The sequence below is a fragment of the Cyprinodon tularosa genome, unplaced genomic scaffold, assembly GCF_016077235.1.
Source record: "Cyprinodon tularosa strain WSP-4 unplaced genomic scaffold, ASM1607723v1 ctg494, whole genome shotgun sequence".
In the NCBI taxonomy this organism is placed as follows: domain Eukaryota; kingdom Metazoa; phylum Chordata; class Actinopteri; order Cyprinodontiformes; family Cyprinodontidae; genus Cyprinodon; species Cyprinodon tularosa.
In genome coordinates this window covers 355,335-372,657 of record NW_024039223.1, presented here as the reverse complement: position 1 = coordinate 372,657, position 17,323 = coordinate 355,335, and the positions used below count along the sequence as shown (strand labels likewise).

Here is a 17,323-nt window from a genome sequence, read left to right as displayed (position 1 = left end):
CGCATAGCAGTTTCCCACCAAAGTGCAAGGGGGATCCTCGCGAGAAGTTTGGCGGATAGTCACGGGAACATCTTCGGTGGCTCTGGCGGGAGTGTTTATTTTCCAAAACAACATTTCTGAAGCATCATACAAGTGGTTGTAATTCCGAAACCTCCTTGATCAACCTTTCGTTGTGGTTATCCATTGTCTTTATTACTCCTCTGTTTTTAAAAATTGTGCGCCCCGTCATTGAATCGATAAGGGTGACCAGACAGACAGCTGGAAAGGCATAGCAAGGACCAATCAAAGCTGCTTTTTGTCTGCAAACTTCCTCTTCAGGTCTCTGCGGGTTTGCGATGTTTAGTCAGGATTTTTTTTTAGGTGCGCAACGACAGTTGCAGAGCTTCTGCATGGGGGGGGGGGCGGTCACGCACGGAGACAGATTTAAACGTTTCCAGGGGCTATGCGTCAGAAGTATAAATTTGCCTTAAAGCACAGCCCAAGCTGCATCAGTTCAAACATGAATCAGCGTTGTTTTTTTTAATAGTTGAAAATAATAGGTCTTTTTTGAACAGCAGTAATAAAGACAAGCTTGCTTGTTGTAGCTGCTTTCTCATGTTTACATTTTGACATGCTGTTTTATCTGTTTTAATTGTGCTTTGGTGCTCACTGTGTCCATCAAATGAACTTGATGGTTGAGTTGTGTAGAATGTAAGATTTCAAACAATTTCTAACATGTCTATATTGGTAAACATTTTACCCGTGTAATTTTCATGCATTCTGAATGATTTGTTGTAAACACTTTAAAACGGTCGCCAGTGACCCGGTGGGTTTTCAGAGGATATGATTTTACTCCCTAATTAATTTTCAATAAAGTTTTATATGCAAGTACCAAGCAGAATGCCAACAGTCATAATGGACTGCTTGTGAAAGTAACGCTATTGGGCTACCATCTAACTCTGGGACATATATTCCCAGAGCTTTATTGGCAAAACAGGACTCATACACACAAAAATAAAGTGGTATAAGGTTGCTAATCCTAACTGAACTAAAGCAGTAAAATTTTTATCTCATTTAATTTCAGAAAATGAGAAACAAGTTATTGTATTTTATCTAATGTAAGTACATTAAAATAAATTTAGTTGCATTGGTATCTTTCTTACCATAATGGAAACAGAAAAGGATGCCACTGCATGTTGCACATTTACAATAAACAGACTGTTTGATCACATCGTTTTGTCATGAGATGTTTCAGGACAATTATTTGAGGAGGAGAAGCCCATTTTGAACAAGTAAGGGACAATGTGTTGGACTGTCTGAAGTGCTGCAATAAAGTGGGCTAAAACGAGAATGCCGTTGGGGTATGAAAGAGTAGTTTTTGATTTACATTTAGATTTTCTCTGACAGAGTATATTTTTACACAGCTTCTATGGGTTTTTTTGCATAATGTGTTTTTAGAGTGTCCTTTTATCAACCTAGGGTTATAAAATAATTTTATAAAAAAGAGTGCAGAACCTGAAGGCAAAAGGAAGTGCAAAATAACAATATAATGGGTGTCTGTGATATTCCAAATTATTCAGGTTTTATCCATTTACTTATATGATCTTGTTACAAGCTTAGCAATGCCCAGAGGCATAGGGATGTAGGCAAAAGGTTCTGAATTATAATTGTGATAAAATAAAGAAACAACAAGAAACAATGATTTGCTTCTGCATTATCTGAGACCCCCCCCCCACCACCACACACACACACACACACACACACACACACACACACACACACACACACACACACACACACACACACACACACACACACACACACACACACACACTAGATTAATTTATAAACTCCTAAAGACTTTGAACAGTAAAATACATGTCTTGTATTTTTACAGGACTATGAAGACTCATTTTCCGTCTTTCACTGTGGGTAAGTGATTCATCTATACGTCTTCAGTCAATAAAATCTTTTTGTTTTTCTTATGGAACATTTTATTTTTCGAACAGAGAGGGACAAGATATTTTGAGATAAGTGAAACAACATACAGTACCAGCTAAAAATTATGAATTTGAATTTCGAGTGAGGCTTTTAATTTAATTTCAATTCAGCTTATTTATATGTTACCAAATCACAGCATCAGCTGATTGCATTGAGTCATTGGCTTTGCTCCTCCTGGAAGAACATGTGATGACAGTAAATATTTGCTTGCATTGTGCCATTGACTCAATAGCTATCCATCACACTGAGCATCTATGCAGCGACAGAGATAGATATACTTCCTTAGAATCAGGTTCAGTGTGAGCAGCCTTTTGGCGAGACCAACGGGGGGTTCAAGGAGACAGAAACAGACATACAAATGGAATGTATAATTACTGATCTATGAATACCTGCTAGGTTAGAAAATATAACAGTAAACTAGCTTCTTTGGTGGCTCTATCTAGGAAATAAACAGTTTATTAGCTGTGTTATGAGTCGGTTCTAAATTGAAAAGGGATCAGAGAGCACATACAGTTAGTCACAATAACAGCTAAACCCACGGCTTTATGTAGTAGATAAACAGGACTAAACACAGAGAAATACGCCCAGCTCTATAATCTTTAATCAAAGGTTATAATGGCATCCGCCCTGGTGATATTTCCCTCCAAGATGGTGTCAAAATCAAAAAGAACTAACACAAATGAAGCTTCTTCGATGAGAAAAAGCAAACCTTTGGATCTTACCAATACTGCAGAATGGAATAATAGAGATAGAACCAGTAAAAGTGATTAAAATTGGTCCTTATGTCTTCCAGCAGCCTAACTATAGAGTTTTCTCAGGATAACCTGAGCCTCTCTAACTTAAGCTTTATTAAAAATTTAAGTTTTAGCCCTAGTCTTAAAAGTAAACAGGATATTCTACTTTAATATATTTTAGAAACCACAAGTAAATCTGCAGAATGAGCGTGAAGTGCTCTGTAAGTAACAAGAAACAATCACATCTCTGATTTAAGATGGAGCTTATAGCTTTATACATGAGAAGGATGATTTTAAATTCTATTCTAAATTTAACAGGAGGCCAATGAAGTAGAAGAACTATTATTCCACTTTTTAATTTCGATGAGGATATTGGCTGTAGCACTTACTGATCAGCCATAGCTTCTTCACTACATTTTTTAGACTTTCTGATTACTAAACATTAAAAAAGTCCAGCCTTGAGGTTAATGATTCTTGGACTAGCTTCTCAGCATCACCGTTGGACAAAATACAGTTGTGCTTGAAAGTTTACATACCCTCCGATTAAAGAAAATAATAAATTCACACAACTCATTTAAATAACACAAAATTGATAAAAGTTATAATAAATAAATATATCAAATGATAATTTAGTAAAATAAAAATACTGATTTTGATTTTTTGTTTAAAAATCATTATAAAAAACAAACTGTCTCTTACAAGTTAAAGTACCTTTCTCATGAACTGTGAACCAACATACCGATCAACAGGTGCAGAAGTCTTACTGAAAATTTCCTGAATATTATAGAAAACACCTGATTTTAGTAATTAACTGAACGTTATACTCAACAAGCTTTTAGTTCAATAGTATCACAAGGCTTGTTTATTTGTTTTAAATAAATCAATATATTAATTACCCAGGTCTTATACGTCATTAGGCCAGGCAAAGATTATTTGGTCAATCAGTGTTTTTTCATGTGTTGCACCTTGTGACAAACAGTAAACACAAAGGCAATTCATTTCTACTCCACAAATTAAGAGAACATTTCCTGGAAAGACTTCAGATAGAACTACATGTGATAGACAGAGGGAAAAAGCAAGATAAAGCTGGAAAACTTTCAAGCAAAAATGCCCTTGATAGAAAAAGGAACAGCAGTGATAATAATTGCTAAGTAAAATCAGTTTTGTAGAATTCAAACCTAAACTGCTGAATAATGAAATATATTTTGACATAAGATCTGGTGTAAAAAAATCTTATCTATCATTGTCCCTATTCAGCAGAAGTAGTCCAAGAGGCAGCACTTTGTAAATCTAATTCCTGGCTAATTGTCAAGACCCTCCAAATCCTGAGAGAAAATAATGTTTTATAAGACATTATTTCAAAAATATATATTTTCTTAATCCTGAATAAAAACCAAAAGATTTTTTTAAACATTTACATCTAGTGATTTGGAAAAAAAAAAGTTTTACTTATCAATAAAAAATGTATTTTGAATCTTATAAAGCATATAATTTTAGCAGGATATCCTCAAGGCTTAAGCCAACATTCACATGACTAGTACTTTTTATGTACAATACTTTCTTCACCCTGTTATAGCAGTAGTTTACATGATGTCCTGGAGATGGTGGTGATAAGATGGTGCACTGAGGGTGGTGTCTAAATGTTATCATGTGTTGCAGATGTCCTACAAAACAATGAAAATATAATGCATTTAAGAAGAACCTCTTTAACTGTGTCAAGTATGTGTTAAGAAATCTGAACATAGAGCAATTTCATTTTTTAATTTAACTGCAGTAATATGCACAAGTCAGAATGTAAAACCTACATGATAAACAGTCACAAACTAAGTTAAACAACTAGCTCCTTTGTACAATTATCTTAGAAATGATGAATCAACTTATGGGGATCAGACTTAAATTGGAACTTTATCATGGCATTTCTTTAAAGCGGCATTAGATGTTTTTGATGACACTGCCTATGGCCTCAACTTATGCTCGAGCTTATTCTCTTACTTACCTATTTTTTTTGTTTTTAACTTTTTTCAACACAAGTGGAGTTGCCATTGTTATTTGACATGAGCTGGATGCCGGTCACTTCAGAGTATCCAACTAGAATAGATGCTTGTTTGCTATGTTGGACCCATTTAAAATGGAATCACTTGATGTCACATCCTCCAAACAGCGCAGAAACTTCCAACCCGAAGTAAATTTAGGAAAAAAAGGCTCCAGACTTTTATAATATACGTATCTGCACTTAACTACTGAGATATCAGTCTGCTCATCAAACCATGTTTAGTCATAATAGGATAAAATAAAAGGCTATTTTAAAGATATTTTTAAGTATAAACATACATAATGTCTCTTTAAATATATGACAAAAACAAAAGTAATATTTCCATGAAGTAATACTGACTGTAGGACTATCTAAATGTGTACTATTACCATAGCTTTATAAAAATAAACCCAATAAAATTTCTGTTAAAAAATGACAAATCAAATAAACATTTCTAAACTTTTTAAATTACTTTAACCAAATCCACTAAACTGCTTTAATAGTTAAATGTTTTATTTAAATGTCTTTAATAAATAAATATTTGAGACTATCCATGTGGATTGATATACAGTGGGGCAAAAAAGTATTTAGTCAGCCACCAATAATGCAAGTTCTCCCACTTAAAAAGATGAGAGAGGCCGGTAATTTTCATCATGGATATACCTCAACTATGAGAGACAAAATGAGAAAAAAAAAATCCAGAAAATCACATTGTCTGATTTTTAAAGAATTTATTTGCAAAATATGGTGGAAAATAAGTATTTGGTCAATAACAAAAGTTTATCTCAATACTTTGTTATATACCCTTTGTTGGCAATGACAGAGATCAAACGTTTTCTGTAAGTCTTCACAAGGTTTTCACACACTGTTGCTGGTATTTTGGCCCATTCCTCCATGCAGATCTCCTCTAGAGCAGTGATGTTCTGGGGCTGTCGCTGGGCAACACAGACTTTCAACTCCCTCCAAAGATTTTCTATGGGGTTGAGATCTGGAGACTGGCTAGGCCACTCCAGGACCTTGAAATGCTTCTTACGAAGCCACTCCTTCGTTACCCGGGCGGTGTGTTTGGGATCATTGTCATGCTGAAAGACCCAGCCACGTTTCATCTTCAATGCCCTTGCTGATGGAAGGAGGTTTTCACTCAAAATTTGACGTTACATGGCCCCATTCATTCTTTCCTTCACACGGATCAGTCGTCCTGGTCCCTTAGCAGAAAAACAGCCCCAAAGCATGATGTTTCCACCCCCATGCTTCACTGTAGGTATGGTGTTCTTTGGATGCAACTCAGCATTCTCTCTCCTCCAAACACGACGAGTAGAGTTTTTACCAAAAAGTTCTATTTTGGTTTCATCTGACCATATGATATTCTCCCAGTCATCGTCTGGATCATCCAAATGCTCTCTAGCAAACTTGAGACGGGCCTTGACATGTACTGGCTTAGGCAGGGGGACACGTCTGGCACTGCAGGATTTGAGTCCCTGGCGGCGTAGTGTGTTACTGATGGTAGCCTTTGTTACTTTGGTCCCAGCTCTCTGCAGGTCATTCACTAGGTCCCCCCGTGTGGTTCTGGGATTTTTACTCACCGTTCTTGTGATCATTTTGATCCCATGGGGTGAGATCTTGCATGGAGCCCCAGATCGAGGAAGATTATCAGTGGTCTTGTATGTTTTCCATTTTCTAATAATTGATCCCACAGTTGATTTCTTCACACCAAGCTGTTTACCTATTGCAGATTCAGACTTCCCAGCCTGGTGCAGGTCTATAATTTTGTTTCGGGTGTCCTTTGACAGCTCTCTAGTTTTGGCCATGGTGGAGTTTAGAGTGTGACTGTTTGAGGTTGTGGACAGGTGTCTTTTATACTGATAACGGGTTCAAACAGGAGCCATTAATGAAGGTAACGAGTGGAGGACAGAGGAGCCTCTTACAGAAGAAGTTACAGGCCTGTGAGAGCCAGAAATCTTGTTTGTTTGTAACGGACCAAATACTTATTTTCCACCATATTTTGCAAATAAATTCTTTAAAAATCAGACAATGTGATTTTCTGGATTTTTTTTTCTCATTTTGTCTCTCATAGTTGAGGTATATCTATGATGAAAATTACCGGCCTCTCTCATCTTTTTAAGTGGGAGAACTTGCACTATTGGTGGCTGACTAAATACTTTTTTGCCCCACTGTATCTAGTGCATCAATTATTATTTCATGGATAAGTTCAGTACAAAACTAAATGTGGAGCATGTAAGGGATATGTGAACTTGACCTATCACAAGTCTTTTTCCTTATACGCATTCACATACAAGCATACAAACACACTCAACAGAGAGCCCTTCTCCTTGCTTTCACAGTCCATGACCTTGAACCTGTTGGATGTCATGGCAGTACTCTGGACAGGGATGATATTGACATCTTTCTCGAAGTAAAAGTTTCATTACAAGAACTTTTGAGATATTCCACCAGTCTGTGGTTGCCAATGTCCTCTTCTGCACCATGGTGTGCAGGGGGAGTAGCACATCCATGAAGGACTACTCCAGACTGGACAAACTAGTGAGGCGAACCGGCTCTGTGATTGGCAAGAAGCTGGACCCTTTGGGGACGGTGGTAGAGACAAGGAAACTTAGCAAACTGCTGGACATTATCAACAATGCCAGCCATCCTCCGCACACTGTATTCACCACTCAGAGGAGCCTGGCTAGTGAGAGATTGCTCCTCCCCAAATGCATGACCAACAGACTGCTGAACTCCTTTATTCCTCAAGCCATCAAACTGTACAACTCTTCACTGGGGGGAAGGAGGAGGTGATGGGAAGAGGGACAATGGTCAGCACCCCCCTCCTTGGACATCTTATGCAAAACATTACCTATTATCACTACTGTGCAATATTCTTCTCTCTCACTGTGAATAAAACATGCCGACTGCTGTGTAGTCTGTATAATTTTCACTTATTTATATAGCCAGTACAGTTCTGCAAGACAAGTGCAATAACCCAAGTCAACTACTATGCATTCTTCCTTTACCTATCTACTGTGCATATTCTGGGACATTACGACTTTTTCTTTTTTAAGCTTTTTTGTACAATATACTCCTTTTATATTGTCTGTCATAGGATAAATACATTTGACTCTAAGTCAAAGTCTGATCAGAAAATGCAGCACTGTGTAAATGCACTCAGACCAGACTGCCAATAAGCAACTTGCAGCCCTGATAATTGGAAATCATATGTAAATGTGCAGCACACCTGACCCAGACAGACCAAAAGGTCTGCCTGTGGTCAGACACCATCGTGACCAGGGTCTGACCTATAATCGCCTCCTAAATGATTTGACAATAGAGAGACCTATTGATCTTGCCAGCCCCCTTTGGAAAAAGGGTCAAGAGCCTAATGTGTCATCTGGCTATTCTTAGTGTGGTTAGGTATGGTGTCACCAGTACTGAATGAGACACCTTTGTCTTTCCACAAGCAACAGTGTTTGTGCTGCTTTATAAGTAGATCAGGCTTCTGTTTCCATTCTTGGGGCAGAGAGGCTTCATACGTCAGATCCTACGTCACTTGCTTTGCTGCATTAGTAATGATTACAAAGAAGCTCTGTGTAAAAATTGAAAAAATAACACATTAGCAGTCATGTGGCAGGCTCAGGAAATTGCTTCTTTTTTTCTTTAACACAGCACAAATTGCTTAAAGTAAAATGTATGCCTACAAGCTCTGGTTACCCGTGCTATTAAACATGCTGCTTTTAAAGATATAGAAAAAAAGAAAAGAAAACCTGCATACTCCCTCTCAGAGCTTTCCCTGCTGCCCCTGGGTGGCTCCTCTGTGTTCACAGAGAAATGCTTTGCCAGCTCCCACATCTGGCCAGACAGAGAAAACATGAAGAGATTCTCTAGCTGACCACTAGTCTTCCAATCTTGCATAATACACCATCCCTTTCTCTTTATTTTCTCTCTCTCTGGCTTTCCTGGATTCTTTTGGAGTGACTGCTGGTGGAGCAACATCTGGAATGAGCAGCAGTTTTCTTTCCTTGTGTTTTTTGGGGGGAGATTTAGGCCCCCGATAATCCGTCTCCCTCCTCATTAAAGGGGCTGAATAAACACAGGCCTCTTCCAGTTGTTCCTATGAATTTCCTTACCGGGCGTCAGGAGACCAAAGTGGGGGCTACTGGATCAAAGCTGCTGGCAGCCCAGTGTGTGCAAAGAGTGAGAGTGTGTTCCGGGGTTGGGCCCATTACCTCTCTGCCTGGGAACCCTGGAGACTCCTAGGTCACTGGCTGTCAGCTCTTTGGCCCAAAACTCAGCAAAGAGAAGAAATACTATAGGAGAGAGGGAAAAAAATGTAAAGAGTTGCCAATTGGAGATACGCAGATGCTGCAAGCTTTAAAAAACTGAGAGCAAATTAGGTGATACAATGCAGAGAATATTGTAGGAAACACATTTTCAGTTATGTTGGATAAACATTCCTAATGTTTTTAAACAAACGCTCAGTGCTAATGTCTACCAGGTTAGATTTCAGTCTTGGAGGCTTAACATAGGGTCTTGTGTGTACTTGCGTTTCCTCGGCATGTTTCACTGATGATTGATGATTGATGATTGGAATCTGGAGAGTTCAGAGATCTGGTCAAACTTTTTGTGTCAATCAAGTCATTCATGAGTAGTTTTGTGATTTTTGAGTTTGCTCTGTTCCTCTGCAGGAGGTCATTCTTTCGTTGTTTCCCAGAAGTTGATGATTTACTAGAATTTCAAACCAAAAGGCTTCTCGCATTTTCATCAGCGTCAAATAGGATTTATAAGCTTTTATTTTTTCTATATGGAGTAAGGTCTGGAGTAGAAGACCCAAGTTAGCACAGACCAACCCAACCATTTGAATATTTACTTGATTTTTCCAAAAAGAAACTAAACTTTTTGGAAAAATCAAATAAATATTCAAATAGTTAGGTTTTTTGTAAAAATGTGTTAAACACCATCAAATAACATGGTGTTGTATGGAAGCCGGACACATCTCTTGTTAGACATAACTTTTTTGACAAAATCAACAGCCTTCTCGATTATTTTTCCAATCCATCTCAAAAAAATGTAACAAAAGAAACTTTCAGTTTGTTCTTTAACATTTGAGATTTACCTGCACCTATGTGCTGTGGACTGATTGAACCAAGACCGGTGATGGGAGTAACACCGTTGAAAGTAACGCCGTTACCTTTTTTTTAGTAACGAGTAATCTAACTAATTACTTTTACTGTAACTATAACGCAGTTACCATTGCAGACACCCCGTTACTGGACGTTACTCAGGTCGCACAATGAACCTTCTTTTCATGATAGGACTCGTGCGCGCCTTGTCATGAGAGCGGGGAGGATGAGAATGGCTGATGTATAGTGAGATTATGTCTGTCAGTTGGGTAGGTGGGTGTTTCCGCTGGCGGGTGTTAACGTACAGCACACACAGGGAGATGGAGAGTGAGGAGGACGCAGCAAAACAGCGTTTTCCAGATGGAAATACCGGTGTTACGTCCAGCTGTGTTTCCCCATCAGATACGGTTTCCCCTGCATCTCCGCACAGCGCAGGCGGCACGATTCACCGCGCAAGCGACAGGAAAGCGATGGATGTTGCAGTATCTATAACAACCCAAACACACAGGATTTCAGAAATAGACATCCCGAGTATTAATTTCATACACTCACCAGATCTGAACGCCCTGTTAAAAAACTTCACACCCATAAGTAGAGGTAATGCAGCCTGATGATATTTACACCGCATCAGATAGCGTTCCCCCCATGTAAAGCAGGGGGAACGCTGTCATGTACGTTGAGTTGCAATAAATGCAAAACTTTCTGCAGGTTCTTGTCTTTGTCATCCACTCTATTCAGCTGGCTTTTGAAACACACGACGCAAAGGTGGGGGCCGGGTGGTGAGGGTTACGGGGGCGAGAAACGCAAAAGTAACGCAATAGTTACTTTTACTAGTAAATAGTTACTTTTATTGTGGAGTAACTCAGTTACTAACTCAGTTATTTTTTGGGAGAAGTAACTAGTAACTATAACTAATTACTTTTTCAAAGTAACATGCCCAACACTGACCAAGACAGAGCTTTACTAATAATGGATACTGTGAAATAAGGTGGAAGATCTGTGATGTTGTGAGTCTATTTCTCTACTGAAGACCCTGGAAATCCTGTTAGATTGCATCACTGTAATACATGATCTTGGAATAAAATACAAACTATCAATAAAACTAACATGACTTGGCAGTGGGTATCTTAGCAGGATTAAGATCCAGATCCAGAATTCCTTGTAAAATCAACACACATTGGTTCTTTGCGTGAAAAGAATGAACCTGTGTGACAATGGTGAAAAATGCATCTCTGTCCCGAAAGGATTGGGACATCTTCTCACCCTCTGCACAACAGGAGCCAATATGCAGGCACTGTAGTGAGTGTGATGGGGAAAAGGTTTGGAGGATGCACATTTCGCTTTAAACCATCCAATGTAGAGATTATGTTAAAGAATGGTAAAAGATCTTTCCTTCCTTTATATGAAATTTTGTCTTCATTAAATGAATGCATTCAGGTTTAGGGTTGTGAAAGAAAATTAAAGAACTCCTTTTTTAATAGCCCTCTAACATTCTGAAACACATGGTGAAATTTTATGGCTGCCTCACAGATGCAGTGACCCCAGAGTGGCATTCATTTTCTAATTCCCTAACACCCTGGAAAACCAACTTATTGGTTTGCTTCAAAAGATTGCAGCAGAGGCAATTAAAGAAAAACCAAAAAGCTAAGAAATAGTAGCAGGGTAACTAACATAGGAAAAAGCTGATGCCTTGCACTGCAATTGTTACTCACTCACACAGAAATATGATAAAATTGATCAAATTGCATCCCCCATGCTCCAAAGGTAAAAAAAAAAAAAAAGCCTAGTATTAAATGGTCAATGTAATTAACTTGCTTGGCCACTAGCTGCGTGAGAGGAGCAGCTGCGACTGGAAAGAGCGTTTGTGTTGGTATATGTGCACTCTGCGTGTATGTGTACAAATGGCCCTGTGGTCGTCATCAGGCCCCCATCAGCCCCTCCATTAGTTACTGAGCTGTGGGTCTGTGTTGCTGCCCACCTGAACTGAATACAGATTAGGATAGAAGCATGGACTGCAAGCCCAATGAACACAAACATGCACGTGAGCTCTTACCAAAGACAGCATTACCATATTATCTGCTTTGACACTCCATGACATATTTTGAAACACAGGCTTGCAATTAAAACTAAGACAGAACTGTTGCATCGTGGGCTTAAATTAACCGCAAGACTATTCAACTGCTTCCGTATATTTCCTCTGGCTGACACAAAACATCTGTCACTGAACAAACACCGAAGCTTCTTGAGACCACTTTATCTGACACGAGCACATCATAGCTTACACATTGTGAAATAATGTCACACACAGCAAAGTACACACGGCGGCAGCCATGCACAAAGGCAAACATGCTGCATGTCTAACGTTTTCTTCTGGAGTCGCAGGCTTACACACTCGTGACAAGAAATCCGCTGGCGGTCATTATGCCAGGCCAAGCTAACCAAGGGATGCTCCACTAACAGACAATGTTTTCATGTCCTCTGCTCCTGCTATAAACAGATGTTTTTGACTCTTCAGGTGCAGCCTAACCCCCCACCCCCCCACAAAAAAACAACACAATTTTGTTTTGCATAATGTGAAAATACACTTTAAGCATTGATCTTATGTCTTTTCTTATGCAGATCCATATGTGTTAAGATGAAAAAGGAGTGGCCGTTAAAATTAAGATCAAGGTTAGAGATCAATGTTCTGTCTTATAGCAGGACCTGTAGGGCATGGGGACAGAGGGAAAGAGAGGGACTGTCTGATGGCTTCTGTGCGTCTGTGTGGCAGTGCAATGGGACTCTTGGGAGACCCAGGTCAGGAGCCCTCGCCTCCAGCACCCCCCACCCCCTACATTACTGTGCCATTTAAAGCCACCCAGCATCTATTTCCTCCAATAAAAACTAATAACCTTTTCTGTCGGAAATCACGGCCGCTCTTGAGCGCTGGAGCAGAGGCCTGGCTGGATGGCCTGTAATTGCGGCCCAGTAGTTTCCCTTTGGTTTATTTTTTGCACTGTTTTGGATTTGATTTTTTTTCCCCCCTGTCCTCTTGGTGCTCGGTTCTTTGCGGCTGATTGCCTGCACAGCTCACCCCACACTCAGTAATCAGACGGGAGCTAGAGAGGGGGCAAAACAGCAACTCAAGGACCTTTTATAATTGGGAGGGATTTGGAGGGCAGAAGGACTTTACATTTGGTGACAGAAATGGTTGTGATGGTGACCGCACATGGCAAAGCCCCCTCTACAGTCCAGTCATTGTGAGGTGGCTATGAATAGTCTGCACATGCCATTCTCTTGTTCTACAACTGTTATTTTGCCACTCAGACTGACATATTTAGTAAGTGACTAAAACAATCCATCCTCCCAATCTTTTAAATATTTGCACACATCTTCACCAGTGCTTAAATGATTCTCCATCAATCATTTATGTTCATGTTTATGAAGAGGTTTTTATTTAGTTTAATCTATTTCTTAAAAAAAAAATAGGTTCAGGTGTGGGTTAAATATTTAAGTTTGTTTATTTTAGTTTGTGGAAGTGGATATTAAAGTGTTTTTTGTTGATGCATCTTTCCATACCAATGGTAGGATCCATTCTTGGAGTAGAATCTTTGGAAAAGCTGCAATATGATTTTAAATCTGACTTTAGCATATATTTATATAAATTATTTCACCTATAACTCATATTTTTCACATAGAAAAATAGCTTCCCAACGTAAATCCCTCTTGATCAGAACAGGACAGTTGTGGACCCCATAAAAAAGTTAATAAGAATTATTTCTAAAACACAAAAACAGTCTGAGGTACATGAAAAAAAGTGTTTTTAAATCCACAGAAAATCATCATATTCAATATTTAATAGGTTGTTAAAATATTGTAAACCTTCTCATAGTTAAGAATTGATAATAAAATAAACCATCATCCATGTTGGTTAATTGTGCAGGTGGTTGCTAATTGCTGTACTTTTACTGCATTAAAGGTATTATGGAGGATTTTCGTGAATTTTTTTTAATAACTTAAAATAAAGAATGCACATTTAAAGTTGCTGTTCTTATAACTCATAAAAAATTACTTTGACCGAGCGTCCACCCTAACCCGTAAATCCCTCAATCACTGTATAGAGTGGGGACTATATAGTGGACTTTATAGCAAACTCAGTTAACTGATCGTTCGGAGAAATGATCACAGCTTTTTGCTCCCCGTTGGTAACATATCTCCTCCACCACCGCACGGTGCCTGCTCCATCTTCGATATTACAGTAGATGGTGCAGGCCATCTAATTTGACAGTAAATCCCATAATTCTTTGTAAATAAATCTTTGCGAGAAGGGCTCTCCTCACAAAGCATTCCTGGATATATCTGCCTCTTCTTAGGCCTTCCTTTTCTTCTCATACACTTCGTAGACACTTTTTCTCTTAAGTGAAAAGGTAAGGTGAAAACTGATAGAAACATGAACTATAAAACTTACACCTATAATTGTAATAAAAAAGTTTTCGTATACCAGAGCGTGTACAAATTAAAACTAATTTCTCCCTCCACCAGCTGTGTTTATCGGTGATAAAATTTCCCAATAATACAAGATGCTTGTATTGTTCTGTTGCAAGGTGTGGAGTTTTAGGGTGGAATGAAATTAAATGCTTTAATTTGTTCCTTTTCTTCTTTACTTTTTTTGTTCTATAAAATATAAAAACATCACTCTCATTTTGCAGGTATAGTGAAGTTATATATAACAGTTTTCAGAAAAAAAGAAGATTTTACTTTTTGCCATTGATATTCAAATAGTTCAATGCGAGAATCTCCTCAAGCGGAGTGAAGGTCAGTGGGTTCATGAAGATTTGGTGCACAAAGAAAAGCTAAGTTGTCAAAGAAAAATAAAATTCTCACTTCTTAAAACTACTTTGATTTTAATTATTTAAAAAAAAAAATATTTCAGTGGACTTTTGCTGTATATTATCCAAATACGGTTACAAACGTCTGCAGTTTCAGAGCTTTCTCTTTGGGCATATCAATACATACTTATAAGGCTACATGGTGTTTGTGCAGTAGAGATGTTTGGCGAAAGAATCCACAGAGAAAGTTTTTTTTTGCTACTGACAATAAAACAATATTTAGCTAGCGTAAAAGAGAAGCCTTCATTTTTTTCCCCCACAATGTCCGGTACAGTGCGGGCAAATCCCTACTGTGTAAAAGGGCAAAAATGCTCTTCCATGTTATTTTCCTCCCTTGATCTTGTAAAGCAAGGTATTTCTTGGAATTTAAGAAGTGCTGCAGCCTAAGAATTTGAAACACAGATGTGAATGGCTGCTTTGTTATTTGTCCACTACAGCATGTGGTCAAATGAGTTAGATTTGTAGCTGGATATTTCTTCACTTAAAGCCCTAAACTTGACCAGAAACTTAGAGAAATTCAATTTGTGAGTTAAACATTGTAATGATAGATCAATAGTAATTATGGAGCCTTCATGCCTGACAAAAGACAGCACTGTGTATATAAACTGTTGCTTGTGACCCTTTTGAACGCTGTTATGAATGTAAGTATATATGCTCCTGCCAGATTGGTTTAATTAGAATTAAAAGTGTAACATAGATGCGTATATTTCAGGTGCATGAAGCCTAACACTGCAGTGATGTTTTTTGGGGTTTTTCTTTTACATGGAAATGTTCTTTTCGTATTTTCTAACTTAGTCCTCCATGCAAAGAAAGTATTAACAATTGCACTTAGGGGAGCCTAGAGAGTTTAACTCAGAAATGTATAATAATTAAAGATATATCATATCTATTTAAAAGAGGCACTATGATGTGGCATTTAAGGTTTTCTTACCACTACAACCTGATGTGCGAAGGTGTTGTAGGTAATGCTAAAATAAAATAAAAAATACTAATTTCACAAGGACAAGCTTTTCACTTTCAAAACGGCTGCTGTGTTATAAAGCAGCATTGTTTCATTCCTTCATCCCATCATTGAGTGCTTTTAATCAGACTAACCGGTTTTATTTTTAATGCATTAAAGTCCTCCCACCTGAAAAAAAACTTTTTAGAAAATACCTACTTTAGCATGTGTTTCACTACTAACTTCTTCAGCTTTGCTGCAATTACTTTCAGAGAGCATTTCTAAAACAAAAGAAAGCCATATTAAATAAATGCTTTTTGAGCTTTCCATATTTATCTCAATAAATCCCAAATAAAACATGTTCAACAAAATAGAAATCTTTACGGGTTTTCTAAAATCGAAAACAAAAAAAAGAAATCTATCATTTGTTTACAGAAGAAACCATCTGTTTTCACTGACTATATGTTTTATAAATATTTTCATCCATCCATCCATTTTCCGTCACGCTTATCCCATGCAGGGTCACCAGCTATCTACTGTTGCCAGTCCATTGCAGATACATATGTTTATAAAGAATGTAATGCAGTTTTAGTCCTAATACCTTACAGTTAAGTTAGTACTATAATAACTTGTTTAATAAGCCCCTATGATGTTAGGTACAACATTTAATTTTTCATTTCAATTAATAAAGTTTAAGTATTTTTTAAATATTTGAATTGATATTGAAACTGTAGCGATTTGATCCTTTTTGAAAATGAACGTTCTTCCTAATATTAGTGCCATCAAATGCAGCTTGTAATCTAGCTTGCTTAAAACAGTCGGGTTACGTAGATTTTCTTTGATACAATCTTTTTTCATTTTTTTTTTTCAATAGCAGACTGAGGTGACTCACCTGATGGTAGAACCCTTGTCCGCTTTGTTGTTGTCTATCTCATATCATAGGTTTAAGCACAGAGAAGTCTGTCATGCAACAGTTGGGGTTCCTAACCCTTGGACTTTCCATGAACTCTGTTAAAGGTTATGTTGAGCACAGGTAAAGAGGTTCAAGTTTTCACATTAACCACTTTCACTAAATATAAAGCTGGTCAACTTTATTGAAACATTTACCTAAATAAAATGAAATCCATTTTTTTTTAACTAGAAATATTGGATAGTCCAATCTCTTTCCTACACAGTTCTCTTTTCAGCCCAGCCCAAAGGTTTTCTAAAAAAAAAAAAAGCTGGTTGTGGTGACTAACATGGAAACAAAGGAACGTTGATTTTGTGTCTGATTAACTTTTTCTGTGTTTATTTGCTGAAAAGTCTCAATCATTAACTAGTTGAAATACGTGGCATATTTAAGGTTTTCTGGTATAGATTACTGCTCTCTTAAACTGTGACAATATTTGGCCTACTTCTTAAAGCTGCACACAGTAACAATGATCTCAGTATCATTGAAAGACAAACTGACCCACAGCATCACAGAGCATCTGCCATACTTTACAGTTATCATGAGGGGGTGCTCCTCTTTATTTTATGATTGTTGCCAGACCAAGCTAGAGAAAAGCTTAAATTTGGTCTTATTCATTATGGTTCCAGTTGATGTCCCATTAGAGATTAACATGTGTGATCATAAGGCCTAAATGCTTGTTATGAATCATCATTCATTGTTCACC

The 17,323-nt window shown here is 37.8% G+C and overlaps 1 protein-coding gene across 1 annotated transcript in view; it reads left to right on the top strand.

The window, feature by feature from the left end:
• The window catches only part of zfhx3 (zinc finger homeobox 3), a 237,105-nt gene that overhangs the window by 17,886 nt on the left and 201,896 nt on the right, over window positions 1–17,323 (top strand). Inside the window, exon 2 of the mRNA XM_038302537.1 lies at window positions 1,877–1,911. The gene's annotated coding sequence lies outside the window, so the exon portion shown is untranslated. The remainder of the gene's footprint in view (window positions 1–1,876; window positions 1,912–17,323) is intronic.